We start from the raw sequence: 13,697 nt of genomic DNA, 5'->3' as shown, positions 1-13,697 counted from the left end.
GTGGGACAGGCAGGGTCCCGAGTGGTGGATAAGTGAATAAGCCCAGCCAGGGTGTTAATGGGCAGGACAGGACAGGTCTTGGCTCTCTGGCTCAGTCATTTCTGCTGTGCCCTTTCACCTCTAGCTTCTGCCAATCAGGAAACTTCACCCATCCTGTCTCCTGCCTTGGGAGTTGCCAAGCAGGAACCAGGTTACATGGAAGCAGCTGAACCCAGGAGCTGCAGACAACAGTGTGTACACAAGAATACATTACAGCAAGTTTCAAACTCCCTCCTGGACAGTGACCTTCCCTGTTTGCAGTGCCCGAGGGACCATCTGTCAAGACCCCAGGGCCCTCAGGAGATCTCCTCCCAAGAAACCTAACCCAGACACAGCCTTGTTCCACTGAATCTCCACCTAGCCATTTAGGAGACATATGCCAAGTTGTGGAGACAGATTCTAGTCACCATGGCTGCCCTTCTAAAGGGGAAGGACATGAATAAATGAGCCATATAGTGTCATTGTAGGGAGGGATAGAGAGATTCTGAAGTGGCAGGGGCTGGAGATGGACTTAGACCAGGGAGGTCCCCTCTAGACTCATGTAGCTTGGACCTAATAAATGCCAAGAAGGCAGTCCTCAAACACCGTGAGCAACGGAACCACCAGTGTACGCGAGTAGAGGAATTGCACTCATCCCTCCAGAGGTGTGAGAGAAGGGGCTGGAGGAGGGCGGTCAGCAGGCCAGGCTCATAGGTGAGAAGAGCCTTAGAGAGTATGGCCTGAGAGGTGTCTAGGGTTCTGGCTTGAGAACTGTGTTCTTTCCCCACCACTTCCAGGGTCTTTCTTCTCAGTAGAGCTAGGAAGCCCCTTACCCTGCTGCCCTGCTTCACCCCTGCACTTCCAAGGGCCTTTCCTTTCTTCTCCATTTGAGGTCTGGTGCTCTCTGAGCTGGACTTTCCCTATGGGTGACAGCCCAGGGGACTTGCATTCCAAAAGGTCCATGAGTGAGATCCCTACCTCCTGTGTGCTTCTGAGTGGTGGGGACGACGTGAGACCTTCACAGTCCCCCTGTTAAAGCCTCTTCTACAGAGCAGGGCATTAGGTTCAGAGCGAGTCTGTTGAAACCACGGGGCTTGGGAGGCAGAGTGTTCCCAGCACAGTTACTCCAGGCCTCGCTAAGCCTTCCAGGGATTGGAGGAGCACTGGGGACTCTCAGCTTCTTTTCTACCCGCCCCAGTTCAGCTCTCTGGGCTGGGCCTGACACCCTAGAACTATTCCCGTGTCCTTTCCTCCGCAGGCCTGCTAGCAGCCTTCACTCCGGCTATAAATACACACGCAGCGTCCCCTCCCTCTGGAGGAGGAAGGAGGACATAAACTGACAGGTTGATCTGAGAGAGCCACGGCGAGGCCTGTGGGCGCCACAGACTAAAGATACATGTCACGTGACCGCACTGAAGGCAGTGTCTAGAAGCTGGGCCAGTTGGTGCCTCCTGGTGCCAGTGACAGCTCAAGGCTGCCTGGCACCCCACCCTTGTGGAGCACCAGGAAGGTGGCAGACCCCACTGGCAGACGTCTTAGGAAAGCCGTAAGCAGGTTCAGGGCCTCTCTAGCCGTGCCCCGAGTGTGGGTAATGGTCCAGACTTTGCTGTAGTCATGACCACTCACTGAATCCTATGGAATGTGAACCACACCTAAATGAGCCCATTAAACACTATGAGTGGAGCGGAGCGATACGGCCATGATTCCAGCACTGGGGATGCTGACTCAGGGGGTTCTTAATTCCACGTGAGCCCGGATGCTGTTCTAATTTCCTTTCTGTTGCTGTATAAACGCTCTGACGAAAAGCATCTGAGGGAAGGAAAGGGTTTGTTTCAGCTTACACTGATGGGTCACAGTCCATCACTGAGGAAGTCGGGGCAGGACCTTGAAGAAGACTCCGCTGAGAAACGGCGCTCTTTGGTTCCCGCTCAGCTTCCTTCCGAACAGCCGCAGCGAGCAGGGCCCGCTTCCATCAATCAGCAGTCAAGACAATCCCTGTTAGACCGGCCTGCAGGCCCATCTGTTCTAGGCGGTTCTTCTGACTTTCCTCTTGGAGAGCTCTAGGCTGTGTCAAGTCGTAAGTGCGGCTATCTATCCCAGCTGCATAGTAAGACCTTTCTCACAAATGCAGGTGTGGTGGCACCAAGAGGCCGAGGCAGGGGACTTATCCAGAGTTCAAGTCTATCTCGGGTTACATAGTGAGGACCCCTGTCCCCTCCCCCCAAACTTGATTTGGGCTCTGCATAGTGGCACACACCTTTAATTCCGGTCCTTGGGAGACAGAAACAGATGAATCTCTGTGAGTTTGAAGCCAACCTGGTCTACAAAACAAGTTCTAGGACAGTTGGGGCTGTTATATAGAGAAACCCTGCCTTAAAAAAAAGTAATTTGCAGGGCCTTGTAACAAAACAACCAAACAATATAGAAACCACCCCAGACACCCTACACAATTCCCCCCAAACACAAGAGTCCAGATTTGCTCAGATAAACAGAAAGTTAAAATTTACCATAAAGCCTTCCTGCTTCAGAAATAATTACCTCAGTCACGGTAAGCGGAGCTATAGCTCCCTGAATGCTCGGGATATGCTGGACTTTGGGGTGCTTAACTTGGGGAGGGTGTACAAATGGGGTTGCTTCCTGGGGAGGGTGTACAAATGGGGTTGCTTCCTGGGGAGGGTGTACAAATGGGCGTGCTTACTGGGGAGGGGGATATAACATGGGCTATGTGGGAGTTTGAATGTAATTGGCCCCCATAAGCTCATAGAAAGTGGCACTATTAAGAAAGAAGTGTGGCTTTGTTGGAGTCTGTCACTGTAAGGGGGAAGGGAAGGTTTCCTACGCTCAGAAAAAGCATATGACACCCAGTGTCTCACTCGACTTTCTGTTGCCTGAAAGATGCAGGACTCTCAGCAACTCCTCCAGCACCACAGTGGTGAAACACTACCATGTTCCTCACCATGATGATAACGGACTGAACCTCTGAAACTGTAAGCAAGACACCCAAATAAATGTTTTCCTTTATAAGAGTTGCCATGGTCTTGGTGTGTCTCCACAGCAACAGAAACCCTAAGTGAGGGCTTGTAACACGGGGAGTGCGTGTGACATGGGATGGGAGGAGTGCCTAAGGAGGTCAGAGGATAGTTTCCCGGAGTTCTTTCCTTCCACCGTGTAGGTGGTGTGGCAGGCAGACTTGACGGTAGGCGTCTTCACCACAGTCCTCTCGCCAGCTCCTGTCATAGCCTTCACTGGCATCAGGAGCCGCTACTGGCCAAGTCCTAGACATTGTCTATTCATTGTGATATTGTAAAGTAAATCTTTTGTTTTTAGCAAAGGTCTCACTATATAGGGCAGGGTGGCCTGGAATTAATTGATGTGGTCAGACTCATAATCTCCTGCCTCAGCCTCCTGACTACTGCCATGAATGGCATGTACTACGCATGGCTGTCTAAGTATGTTTTGTTGATAGATTGGTTCAAGCATAGAGACAAAAGCTGCTGTATTTTGTTGGTCTGTTTCTCACACCCCTTTTAATCTAGGAGGGGTCCCACCTCCAGTTCCTTGCCTTTGTCCCTGCAGACCCTCTTTCAGTCGTGGATTCCCTGCCCCCAAATGGTCTTCAGATGAACTCAGCAAGGTTTCCCCAGCTTTGACCTTGAATGTGGGACAGGCATTGTATTGGTTATTTTAAAAGTCAGCAAGAAAGCTACACCCAGGCAGAAAGGGGACTTGCATAACTTCTTGCCAGCTGCTAAATTAGTCATTGCTCCATTTTGTCAAAAGCCCTGTGTGCTTGAAGCATGTCTGGGTTCTGCTTGCACTTGTAGATAATGGACTGAGGGAAACGAGGGAGGAAATAGGTGCCGGGCCTTCTGCTCACCCGTGGTGGCCTGTCCCGGAGGTAGACAAGGCCAGAGGCTCTCTGGTGGGGCGAGGCCCCGGGCAGGACACAGCATGGTTCTCTTGAGGGTCTGCGCCCTTCTCTTCTCACTTCTAGCTCATCCTGCCTTTGCTCTCCCCAGCTGCAGCTACGGGGATGGCACACACAAAATGAGGGTGATCCACTCTTCCTTGCAGACCCCAGCACTCCTACCCTCCCTGTAAAGGCAAATTTTTCTGTCTTTTTCTTGTAAATGTATAGTGAAGAAACAATCTTTTAAGTCAATAACTATGAGATCATCCTTTAGGCAATATGGAAGGCAAAGGAATGCCAGACTTCAGAGAGCCCATTGGCTGAATCACCTTATTAACAGCTCTTAGGTCTTTTACCATTTTCTATTTTCCAGGTTCTTTTTTTAATAACAAATACAGGAGAATTCCAAGGGCTGATTGATTCTTCAGTATGCTGAGTATCTAGTTGCTCTTGTACCAGCTGTTCTAAAACCTGCAGTTTCTCTATTGCTAAAGGCCATTGCTTAACCCATACAGGTTTGTGTGTCAACCATTTTAAGGGTAGGGCTGTAGGTTCCTTTGAAAGATCAGCAGCTGTACCCTGTTCTTGTGAATGGTCAAATCTTTTAAAATTTTTCCCAGAAATGTACGTTAACTTATGTTTCCCCCCCTAAGATTGGGGCAATGTTAACCCGAGTGTCCATTGCTGTAACAAATCACCACCCCACAAATTCACTGCTATGTTAGCCACATAGGGCTTTAATTTTCCTCTCTGTCCTTCTGGCCCTATGCATTCAATAGATCTCATGCTCTTCTTTATCTGAGATAAAGTTCTGATCCCTAAAACCTGAACATTTTCATCCTGAAGAGGCCAATTTTGATGCCAAGATTCTGATGAAATTATTGTTACATCTGTACCTGTGTCTACCAGACCTTCAATAACAATGTCATTTATTCATATTTTTTAATTTTGGTCTTTGTTCATTTATAGTAGTTTGCCATAATACTCACTTTATGGTTTCTCCTGAATCTTTTGTTCTCTCTTCTATAGCTGTTCTATTATCCAGGGCGGTACGGTTTCTTACAATAGGCATTAGGTTCCTTAATTGCTCTGGGAAGGAGTTTCCTCTATGACGACAGGGAATGATTGAACCAGATTTGGCGTAGGGAGTTTGAGGCCTATGCATGGAGTTTCCTGACAGCACAGGATTACCTTGAATATTCCTCGATGACCTACGCTCATTAGTCAATGCCTGCCTTTGCCACACCTTCCTCATAGTCCAGAAGGGAGGGGTGTTCTGAATGGATTACTCTTAGAAAAAACATTGTTTCTAGGAATTCCCTATCTACAGTCTCTTTTAAGGTGACCTTGTTTGCCATAATTATAACATTTGACATTTCAATTTTCTCTCAAACCTTTGAAAATCACCTCTCCTATCGATGCACCATCATGGTCATGAGATTTAATATTAATTTGATCTCGAATTCATTCCTGCAGAGGTGCTGCTAACCTTGCCCTTAATGGCCTAATTAGGCAAACTGCTTTTTCACGAATTCATACCCCAAACGTCAGAGCCAATGCAGCATGAATAATAAAAACACAGAGACAGATATTGTGGGTCAACCTGAGGATCAAAAAAGCAAAGCAGCCAAGCCACTAGAGAGCTCTTGCCTCCATGAAATCTTCAGACTGAGAAAGAGTGAGTTCCTGTCTCATCCCGCCTTATACTCCTCTCTAGTGCTGGGATTAAAGTCGTGCACTGCCATCCCCGGGCCTCTATGGCTAACTAGTGTGCCTGATGAGGTTAAAGGTGTGTGTCTCCACTGCCGGGCCTGCATGGCTGACTAATGTGGCTGCTTTGCACTGACCTTCAGGCAAGCTTTATTTATTAAAACACAAATAATATCCCACTACTGATGGCTGTGAGTCTTTGGGACTTCCTGTATTTCCCATTTCTCTCTTGATCCTGAAGACCCTGTTTTATGGAAGACATATCTCAGAAGATTCCAGAGGCACACTTCCTGGGTTAGAATTCTGTCCCGAATTCTGAACTGGCCCCATACCAGCTGCAGAACTCTGGGCAATTTTCTTAGCTATCACCCAGTGACAAAGGCTTTTCATCCATCAACAGACATAGCCCTTTTCCCAGGCTTGTGGTAGAGGCTATGGCCCTTTTTCCTAGTCTGAGTTAGCACCTTAAAGTGCTCAGGCCTGCCCATCACAAGCAGTGTGGAGTTCCTTGCTCTGGGTCTCCTCTGCTAAGACACAACCTTATTGTCCATCAGTGTCTTTCTTCTCTGCATGATAACTCATGACAGATGCGTCTTACACATTTTCCTCACAGAACCACCTGTTTCTTCCAAGAAGCAGCGCTCCTCTCAGTGACAAGAGGGAGCTGGGGACATCAGCACTACTGGTGCCACTGTGAGTGGACTTGAAAACAGAAAAACTTATTTTTTTGTTTGTTGTTTGTTCAATTGTAGATAACGTTTAATTAGGTTGATGATCTAACAATTCAGGAATTAAAGAGACAGTGCTTATTCCTTTTAGAAATAAAAAAAAATCACAATTTTTTTTTTTTTTTTTTAGTTTTGGAAACAGGGTTTCCCTGTGTAACAGTCCTAGCTGTCCTGGAACTAGCTCTTGTAGACCAGGCTGGCCTCGAATTCACAGAGATCCGCCTGCCTCTGCCTCCTGAGTGCTGGGATTAAAGGTGTGCACCACCACCCGACTGAAAATTCACAATTGTTAACACTGTCAGTACTCTGTGGTTATGTGACATGTACTAAGACAACCCATTGAATCTTTGCCCCTGTGACATCTACAACTAATATATGCATTATCTAATTAAAATACCAAGCTAGGAATGTTAAGAAACTTTGCATAGAAAACCTTAAAAGAGAAAAAAGGCCCATTGGGTTGGATGGATAATGGTCTTTCTTTACAAGTTATTGGCAGAAAGGGGCAGAACTTTGAACAACTTTAACGCAGAGCACTGCAGCTGACCCATCAGTTTGGACAAGTCCATTCTCCGTGTGCATGTAACAGTCCAGATGTGCAACATGAATCTGCATGTGCAGTGTCCTTTATGGAGGACAGTGCTCACCTTTCAGGCGGGTTTAAAACATATAAATACAGGGGAAAGGAAAGCACTCATTAAAAACTGATTAAACAGAAAGTATTTTAATTATGAATTTGTTCTTCCTGGAAATAATCCAGGCCCAGTGAAATCCAGAAGCTGGAGTAGCAGTTCCACTCCCTGTGGGAATAGAGAGTTACAGCCACCGTCTTCTTACGGCCATTTTCAGTTTATCGACTACTCTGAACTTACTGTGAGACGTCGTCAAAGTCAGAAGAGAAACTGGGGACAGTATCCCTCCAGAACTGTCATGGGGAAGTAAACATCCTGTAGATTCTAGGTGACAGATCAAGTAATGTCGATTGTCATCTACGGACAGTGTTGATCCTGGGGTTGTTTCCCCCATCTTCTTGCCTCTTCTCCATTGTCTTCACCTGTCACCTCTCCCACCATTCCCAGCCCGATCTCTTCTGCATCTCTTGGGATGCGCAGGCCTAACTCTGTGTCCTTTACACTCATAGAATCGTCACCCTTACCACCTGTCCCCTGAATGTAGCAGGTACCATCTGCTTCCCCTCCTCCTCCTCACTGACCAGTTTGGGACCAAATTCAAACACCTCACAACCACTGGTAACTACCGCTTTCTCTGCCTTGATGTCTGCTTCCCGTCTCTCCATATCTTGTTCCAGTGTATCAACCTTTTCTTGTCTTTCCCATTTCTTCCACTTGAGAAAATATTCTACAGTGATTTTGATAACATTTGGACATAAGGCAAACTGCTCTTCCAATTAAATCTTCTAATGAAATTTCATTGTTCTCTTTTCTTTTTGTCTTTTTTCAGCACAAATCCCAAAGGAAGTGTTTGGTGAGGCTTGTGACTGTCCCCACCTCCAGGACACCCAAACCCGCCACACTTGCTATTTCCAATAATTTCAAGGAAATTTCTGCACACTATGTGAGATTTTTTTTTCTTTTCTGCCTCACCAAGCTTCTCGTTCACTACTTCCTCCACCTTTTCCCATCCTACCTATTGCCCATTACCCACAGTATATTTTTCAAGTTCTTCATCTCTTGCATCAGCGTAAACACTTTGTTTTTCACATCTTCTCTCTGAAATTAGGCCATGAGAACTCACATTTCTCTCCGTCAGTCCACTCTCCTTGTCTGAGGAATGCTTACACTACAGATTTGGGATCTGCACCTTTACTTATTTTTTTGTGTGTGCAGCAACTGCAGTTTAAGAATTCACTTAGTTCTTGCAGTTCTTTCTTCTTGACAGTGTCTTTCCAGCTTCACTCTGTGTCTCTTCCATGTTGACCAAATCTCTTGCTTTATTCCTTTTTTATTCTTTTTTTTTAAATATTTGTATGCTTTATTTAACTTTATTTTATGTGCATTGGTGTGAAGGTGTCAGATCCCCTGCAACTGGATCTTCGGACAGTTGTGAGCTGCCATGTGGGTGCTGGGAATTGAACCCGGGTCCTCTGGAAGAGCAGTCAGTGTTCTTAACCACTGAGCCATATCTCCAGCCCCTCCTTTTTTATTCTTAGACGGAAAATTTTGTCCTCTGTGATCTTCTTCTGCTTCTCTGTCTTCTTGTTGCCCCAGCCTGAGTCTGGGAAAACTTATTCTTTAAGACATTTCTTCTTTTGTTTGACTATTTTTGTTTGTTGAGTCATTTGTTTTGAGACAGGCTCTTGCTATGTAGTCCTGGCTGGCTTTAAACTCATGACCCTCTCGCCTCCGTGTCCTGAGTGTTGTGGTTATTGGTTCTCATTGTCTTTATCCTGTGTGATAAAAACTGCCGTTGCAAACAGGACATCCCAGCATCATCTTCACCACCAAGAGATCTAAGTGATGTTTGGGATTTTGTTGTGGTTCTCTTTCCTGGATAGCTATGATCCATAGGGCTGAGCACACCAGGAATGTGTAGCAAAATTTTGTTTTAGGAGCTAGAGAGATTACTTAGCAATTAAGAACACGGACTGCTCTTCCAGAGGACCCAGGTTTGGTTCCTAGCATCCATGTTCCAGTCACAACCATCTGTAACTCCAGTTTTCGGGGATCCAATGCCTTCTTCTCATCTCTGTGAGCACATGTGGTTCTCATACACACATGGAGGCAAAAGATCCATACACATAAATAAGAATAAATTAATCTTGGGGTTTGAGAGATGTCTTAGCAGTTAAGAGCACTTGTTTCTCTTCCAGAGGACCCTGGTTTGGCTCCCATTGCCTACATGATGGCTCATAACCATCAGTAACTCCAGTTCCAGGGACTCTGACACCTTCCTCTGACCTCCGCAGGTACCAGGCCTGCACATAGCATATACACATGCATGTAGAAATAACATATACACATATGATAAGTTCATTCCTATTAGTTATTTTTAAATTAATTGAAAGCTTCATTAATCACTTAAAATATAAATTAATTTAATTAAACAATCTAAAATACTGTTTTAAGCAAGGTGTAGTGACACATATCTCTAATCCCAGCACTTGGAAGACAGAGATAGAAGGATTTGGAGTTCAAGGGCAGCCTTGGCTACACAGTGGATTCCAAGCCATTCTTAGGTGCATTAGTGAAACCATTTGGGGCTGGAGAGATGGTTCAGAGGTGAACAGCACTGGTTGCTCTTTCAGAGGTCCTGAGTTCAATTCCAGACAATCACAACCATCTGTAATGAGATCTGGTGCCCTCTTCTGGCCCACAGGCATACATGCATACAGAATGCTGTATATATAATAAATAAATCTTAAAAAAGAAATGTAATAAAAATACTTAACAATAATAAAATCAAACAATTAAAAAACTCCCCCCCCAAAGCTCTCTTTTAAAGTCACCTTCAATATTCCCTTATGTTGTTATGGCAGAATAACTTAGAGTCAAGTTTACTGACTGAATTTTAATTTTAGAGGTTGCCATTTTAGAAATCTTTGGCTTTACTTTGTAAAACATTTACATTTCTAAAATAAAAATGAAACAAAATGTACTTAGAGGCCTGTGTCACCTCAGAACTATGGTCTATTAACTGGTTACTGTTATCTGGCCACTGGTTACTGTCTATTATCCACGGCTACTGGTCTATTAACTGGTTACTGTTATCTGGCCACTGGTTACTGTCTATTATCCACGGCTACTGGTCTATTAACTGGTTACTGTTATCTGGCAGCTGGTTACTGTCTATTATCCATGGCTACTGGTCTATTAACTGGTTACTGTTATCTGGCCACTGGTTACTGTCTATTATCCATGGCTACTGGTCTATTAACTGATTACTGTTATCTGGCTACTGGTTACTGTCTATTATCCATGGCTACTGGTCTATTAACTGGTTACTGTTATCTGGCCGCTGGTTACTATCTATTATCCACGGCTACTGGTCTATTAACTGGTTACTGTTATCTGGCTACTGGTTACTATCTATTATCCACGGCTACTGGTCTATTAACTGGTTACTGTTATCTGGCCACTGGTTACTGTCTATTATCCACGGCTACTGGTCTATTAACTGGTTACTGTTATCTGGCCGCTGGTTACTGTCTATTATCCATGGCTACTGGTCTATTAACTGGTTACTGTTATCTGGCTGCTGGCTACTGTCTATTAGCCATGGCTACTGGTCTATTAACTGGTTACTGTTATCTGGGTACTGGTTACTGTCTATTATCCATGGCTACTGGTCTATTAACTGGTTACTGTTATCTGGCCACTGGCTACTGTCTATTATCCACGGCTACTGGTCTATTAACTGGTTACTGTTATCTGGCCGCTGGCTACTGTCTATTAGCCATGGCTACTTTGAGATCCCCGCATTGGTTTCAGCAAAGATAGCTGCTCTCACCTTGTTGAGTTTTGCTGCATTTTCTTTGGTGCTAGCATGGAATATGGGGCCCTAATCATGACAGGAAGAGCTATTGCTGAGCCCCACCAGATCTGCTTTTCCTTTCTCTTTATGTTTAGTGTGTATGTGTGTGTATACGTGCCCACATGCCATGGCATGCATGTAGTCCTCAGGTGACCACTTCTAGGAGTCGAAGCAGAACCCAGAGCAGAAGCCTTAACATTTGGTGGCAAATGCTTCTACCTGCTGAGCCGTTCCACTGGCCTGATTTCTCTGTAGCACCCAGTCGTGTTAAACAAAGGTTCTGGTTTGGTTTGACAGTTTGCCCAGAGGGGCTCAGACTCTTTCTATATTACTGTTCCATCACTACACTACTGCCTGCTCTTAGGGACCAAAGCTGATCATAAACATGTCCCGCACTCCAGCTGCCAAAGTCTGGGCAGAAAGGAGGGGAAAGCAAAGCAAGAGGACAACAGGGAAGTTGTGAGCACTGTGCTCATCCGCCATTGGTCAGAGTTTAACCATCTGGTTCCCACATAGCTGCAGAGGAAGCTGGGACATTCTAGGTGGCATGCTCAGCTAGATTTCAGAAATTCTGATGCATTGGAAGAAGGCAAAAATAGATACTGAGGCCACTGTGAGCATTTTGAAGAGGTGGGGCAAGAAACGGGAGTTCTAAGGTTCCTTTTATGGTCCTAGCTGGCACACACTGGGTAAAAGTGCTGCTGTCTGAGGTAGGAGCACAGGCTGTCTATTTCTAACCTGCACTAGCTACTGATCTGGCCTCCACATGTGGTGAAGAGAGTAGGGATCCATCCCTAAGAACTGAGGCCAAGATATAATGCAGCTATAGCTCATCAGGAAGACATGGTGGCCTCCAAACTGACTTTGGAGAAGTGAGCAGGAGTGGGCCTGGTACTGTGCCCTCTGTAACAGCTTTGGCTTCATCTCTAGGAAGGAAGCAAGAAGCCATTGTCATCTTTAGTTGAGGCTTAACTGGGATGAGAATGACTAGAAAGGTAGCCTAAGTCTGGCTGGGACCTGAGAGATACTGGATCGGGTCTAATGTCCAACTGTCCTGTATGAACCTGGACAAGCTGCTTAATGTCCCTTAGCCTCAGCTTCCTATGTGACCTGCCTTTATGGTGAGGCTCCCATTCAGTAGGTACACAGGAAGAAGTTGACTTCCTATAGGGCAATGGTTCTCAACCTGTGGGCTGTGACCCCTCTGGAAGTTGGATGACCCTTTCACAGGGGCTGCCCAAGACCACAGGAAAACATATATTTACATTAAAATTCATAACAGTACCATATGAAGTAATAATGAAAATAATTTTATGGCTGGGGATCACCACAACATGAAGAACTGTATTAAAAGTCACATTAGGAAGGTTGAGATTGCAGTTAAAGACATCTTCCCTGCTGCCCCATGACAGCATGAGGGCTCTGAGCTGGACAGTAAGGCCAGCCATTCCCAGTGTAGGGTTGTTTGAAGGCAAGGCTGGCTGGAGAAGAGTCGGTCATACCATGTTATGCCCAAAGTCCAGATCCCCAAAACATCACCACGAGCCTAATCAAAGCAGAGCCTTTATTGCGAGTTAACTCGGGTCCCTCTGTCCATCTGAAGTGGCAATGGCTGCAATGACAGCAACAGCAGCAACAGGAACAGGGCAGGAGAGGCCCTGAGAAATGAAAAGAGGAGGTTTATATAGGGAATCCCAAACCTCTCGGCTTGTGATTGGCTGCCTCATAGTGGGATGAGGTAAATTCCAAACTTCCAGCGTTGGGATTGGCTGCCCAACTGCCAGTCACTGCCTAAGGGGAATTCCAAGTCTCTAGGGGCTCAGTGATCCATTTTCCCTTCCCAGGGATTGGTTGGTTTGGTGTCAGGGGCAGAGATGGCTCTGATTCTGGGGCCAAACTGTGTTTCTTTCTTGGGTTCTTTTTTATCTTTTTGATTCTAATTTTGGAACCAGGACGAATATCTTTGCTACGCTCTGAATCTAGGGGCTGAGTGCTATCCCTGCTGCAACACATGCGTTCCCACCCTCCTCTGCCCAACAACATCCTGCTCACCTCCAAGCCCCTCTCTGAGCTGGGGTCCTTTTGTCTAGAAGACTTACTTTGGCCTCCTTCTGAGTGTTGGCTAGGAAGTGGATGGGCTCTCGTGAACTAATCTGGTTTGAGTTCCACCCTGTACTTTGGAGACTTGAGCCTCAGTCTTCCTGTAAAGTGACAGCCAACCTCACAGAATATTATCTCAATTAAGCTCTTAAGATTAACTTGCCAGATGGTGGTGACACAGACCTTTAAACCAAGCAGAGGCAGGAGGATCTCTGTGAGTTCAAGGCCAGACTGGTCTACAAAGCTAGTTCCAGAACAGCCAGGGCTGTTACACAGAGAAACCCTATTTTGAAAAACCAAAACCAAACAAAAACAAAAAAACAAAACCCCAAACCAAAACCAAATAAAAGATTAAGTTATCAGAGTATCAGAGATTGGGGAAGGAAGTCAGGGACTGGGGATGTGACTCAGTTGGTAGAGTGCTTGCCTAACAAAGACCTGGGTTCAGTCCCCAGCACCTCGGTGTGATCATCTACTGTAATCTCACAATCAGGAGATAGAGGCAGGAGGATCATAAACTCAAGGTCATCCTCAGTTTGAGTTTAATGCCAACCCGGAATACCTGAAGCCCTGCCTCAAAAGAAAAAACAAAGAGGTCAGCTGTTTCTGGCTTTAACCTATGTCTCATGGGATTCTGGACCTCACGGCTGCAGCTGGGCTACCGTCTGCATGTCCCGAGGCTGTGGTGATGGATTGGGCTCAGCTGCCAGAAGGAGGCTGCTTGGGAGGCAGCTGGCCAT

General features: G+C 45.9%; 1 pseudogene; it reads right to left on the bottom strand.

Annotated features, from left to right (window-relative positions):
* Nucleotides 1-13,697, bottom strand: part of LOC121464017 — a 24,978-nt pseudogene extending 11,281 nt beyond the window's left edge.

The sequence above is a fragment of the Microtus oregoni genome, unplaced genomic scaffold, assembly GCF_018167655.1.
Source record: "Microtus oregoni isolate MIOR12 unplaced genomic scaffold, Mior012 000027F_ref0000203, whole genome shotgun sequence".
Lineage (NCBI taxonomy): Eukaryota > Metazoa > Chordata > Mammalia > Rodentia > Cricetidae > Microtus > Microtus oregoni.
Note: the sequence above shows the minus strand (reverse complement) of the source record. Positions and strands in the feature narration are given on the sequence as shown.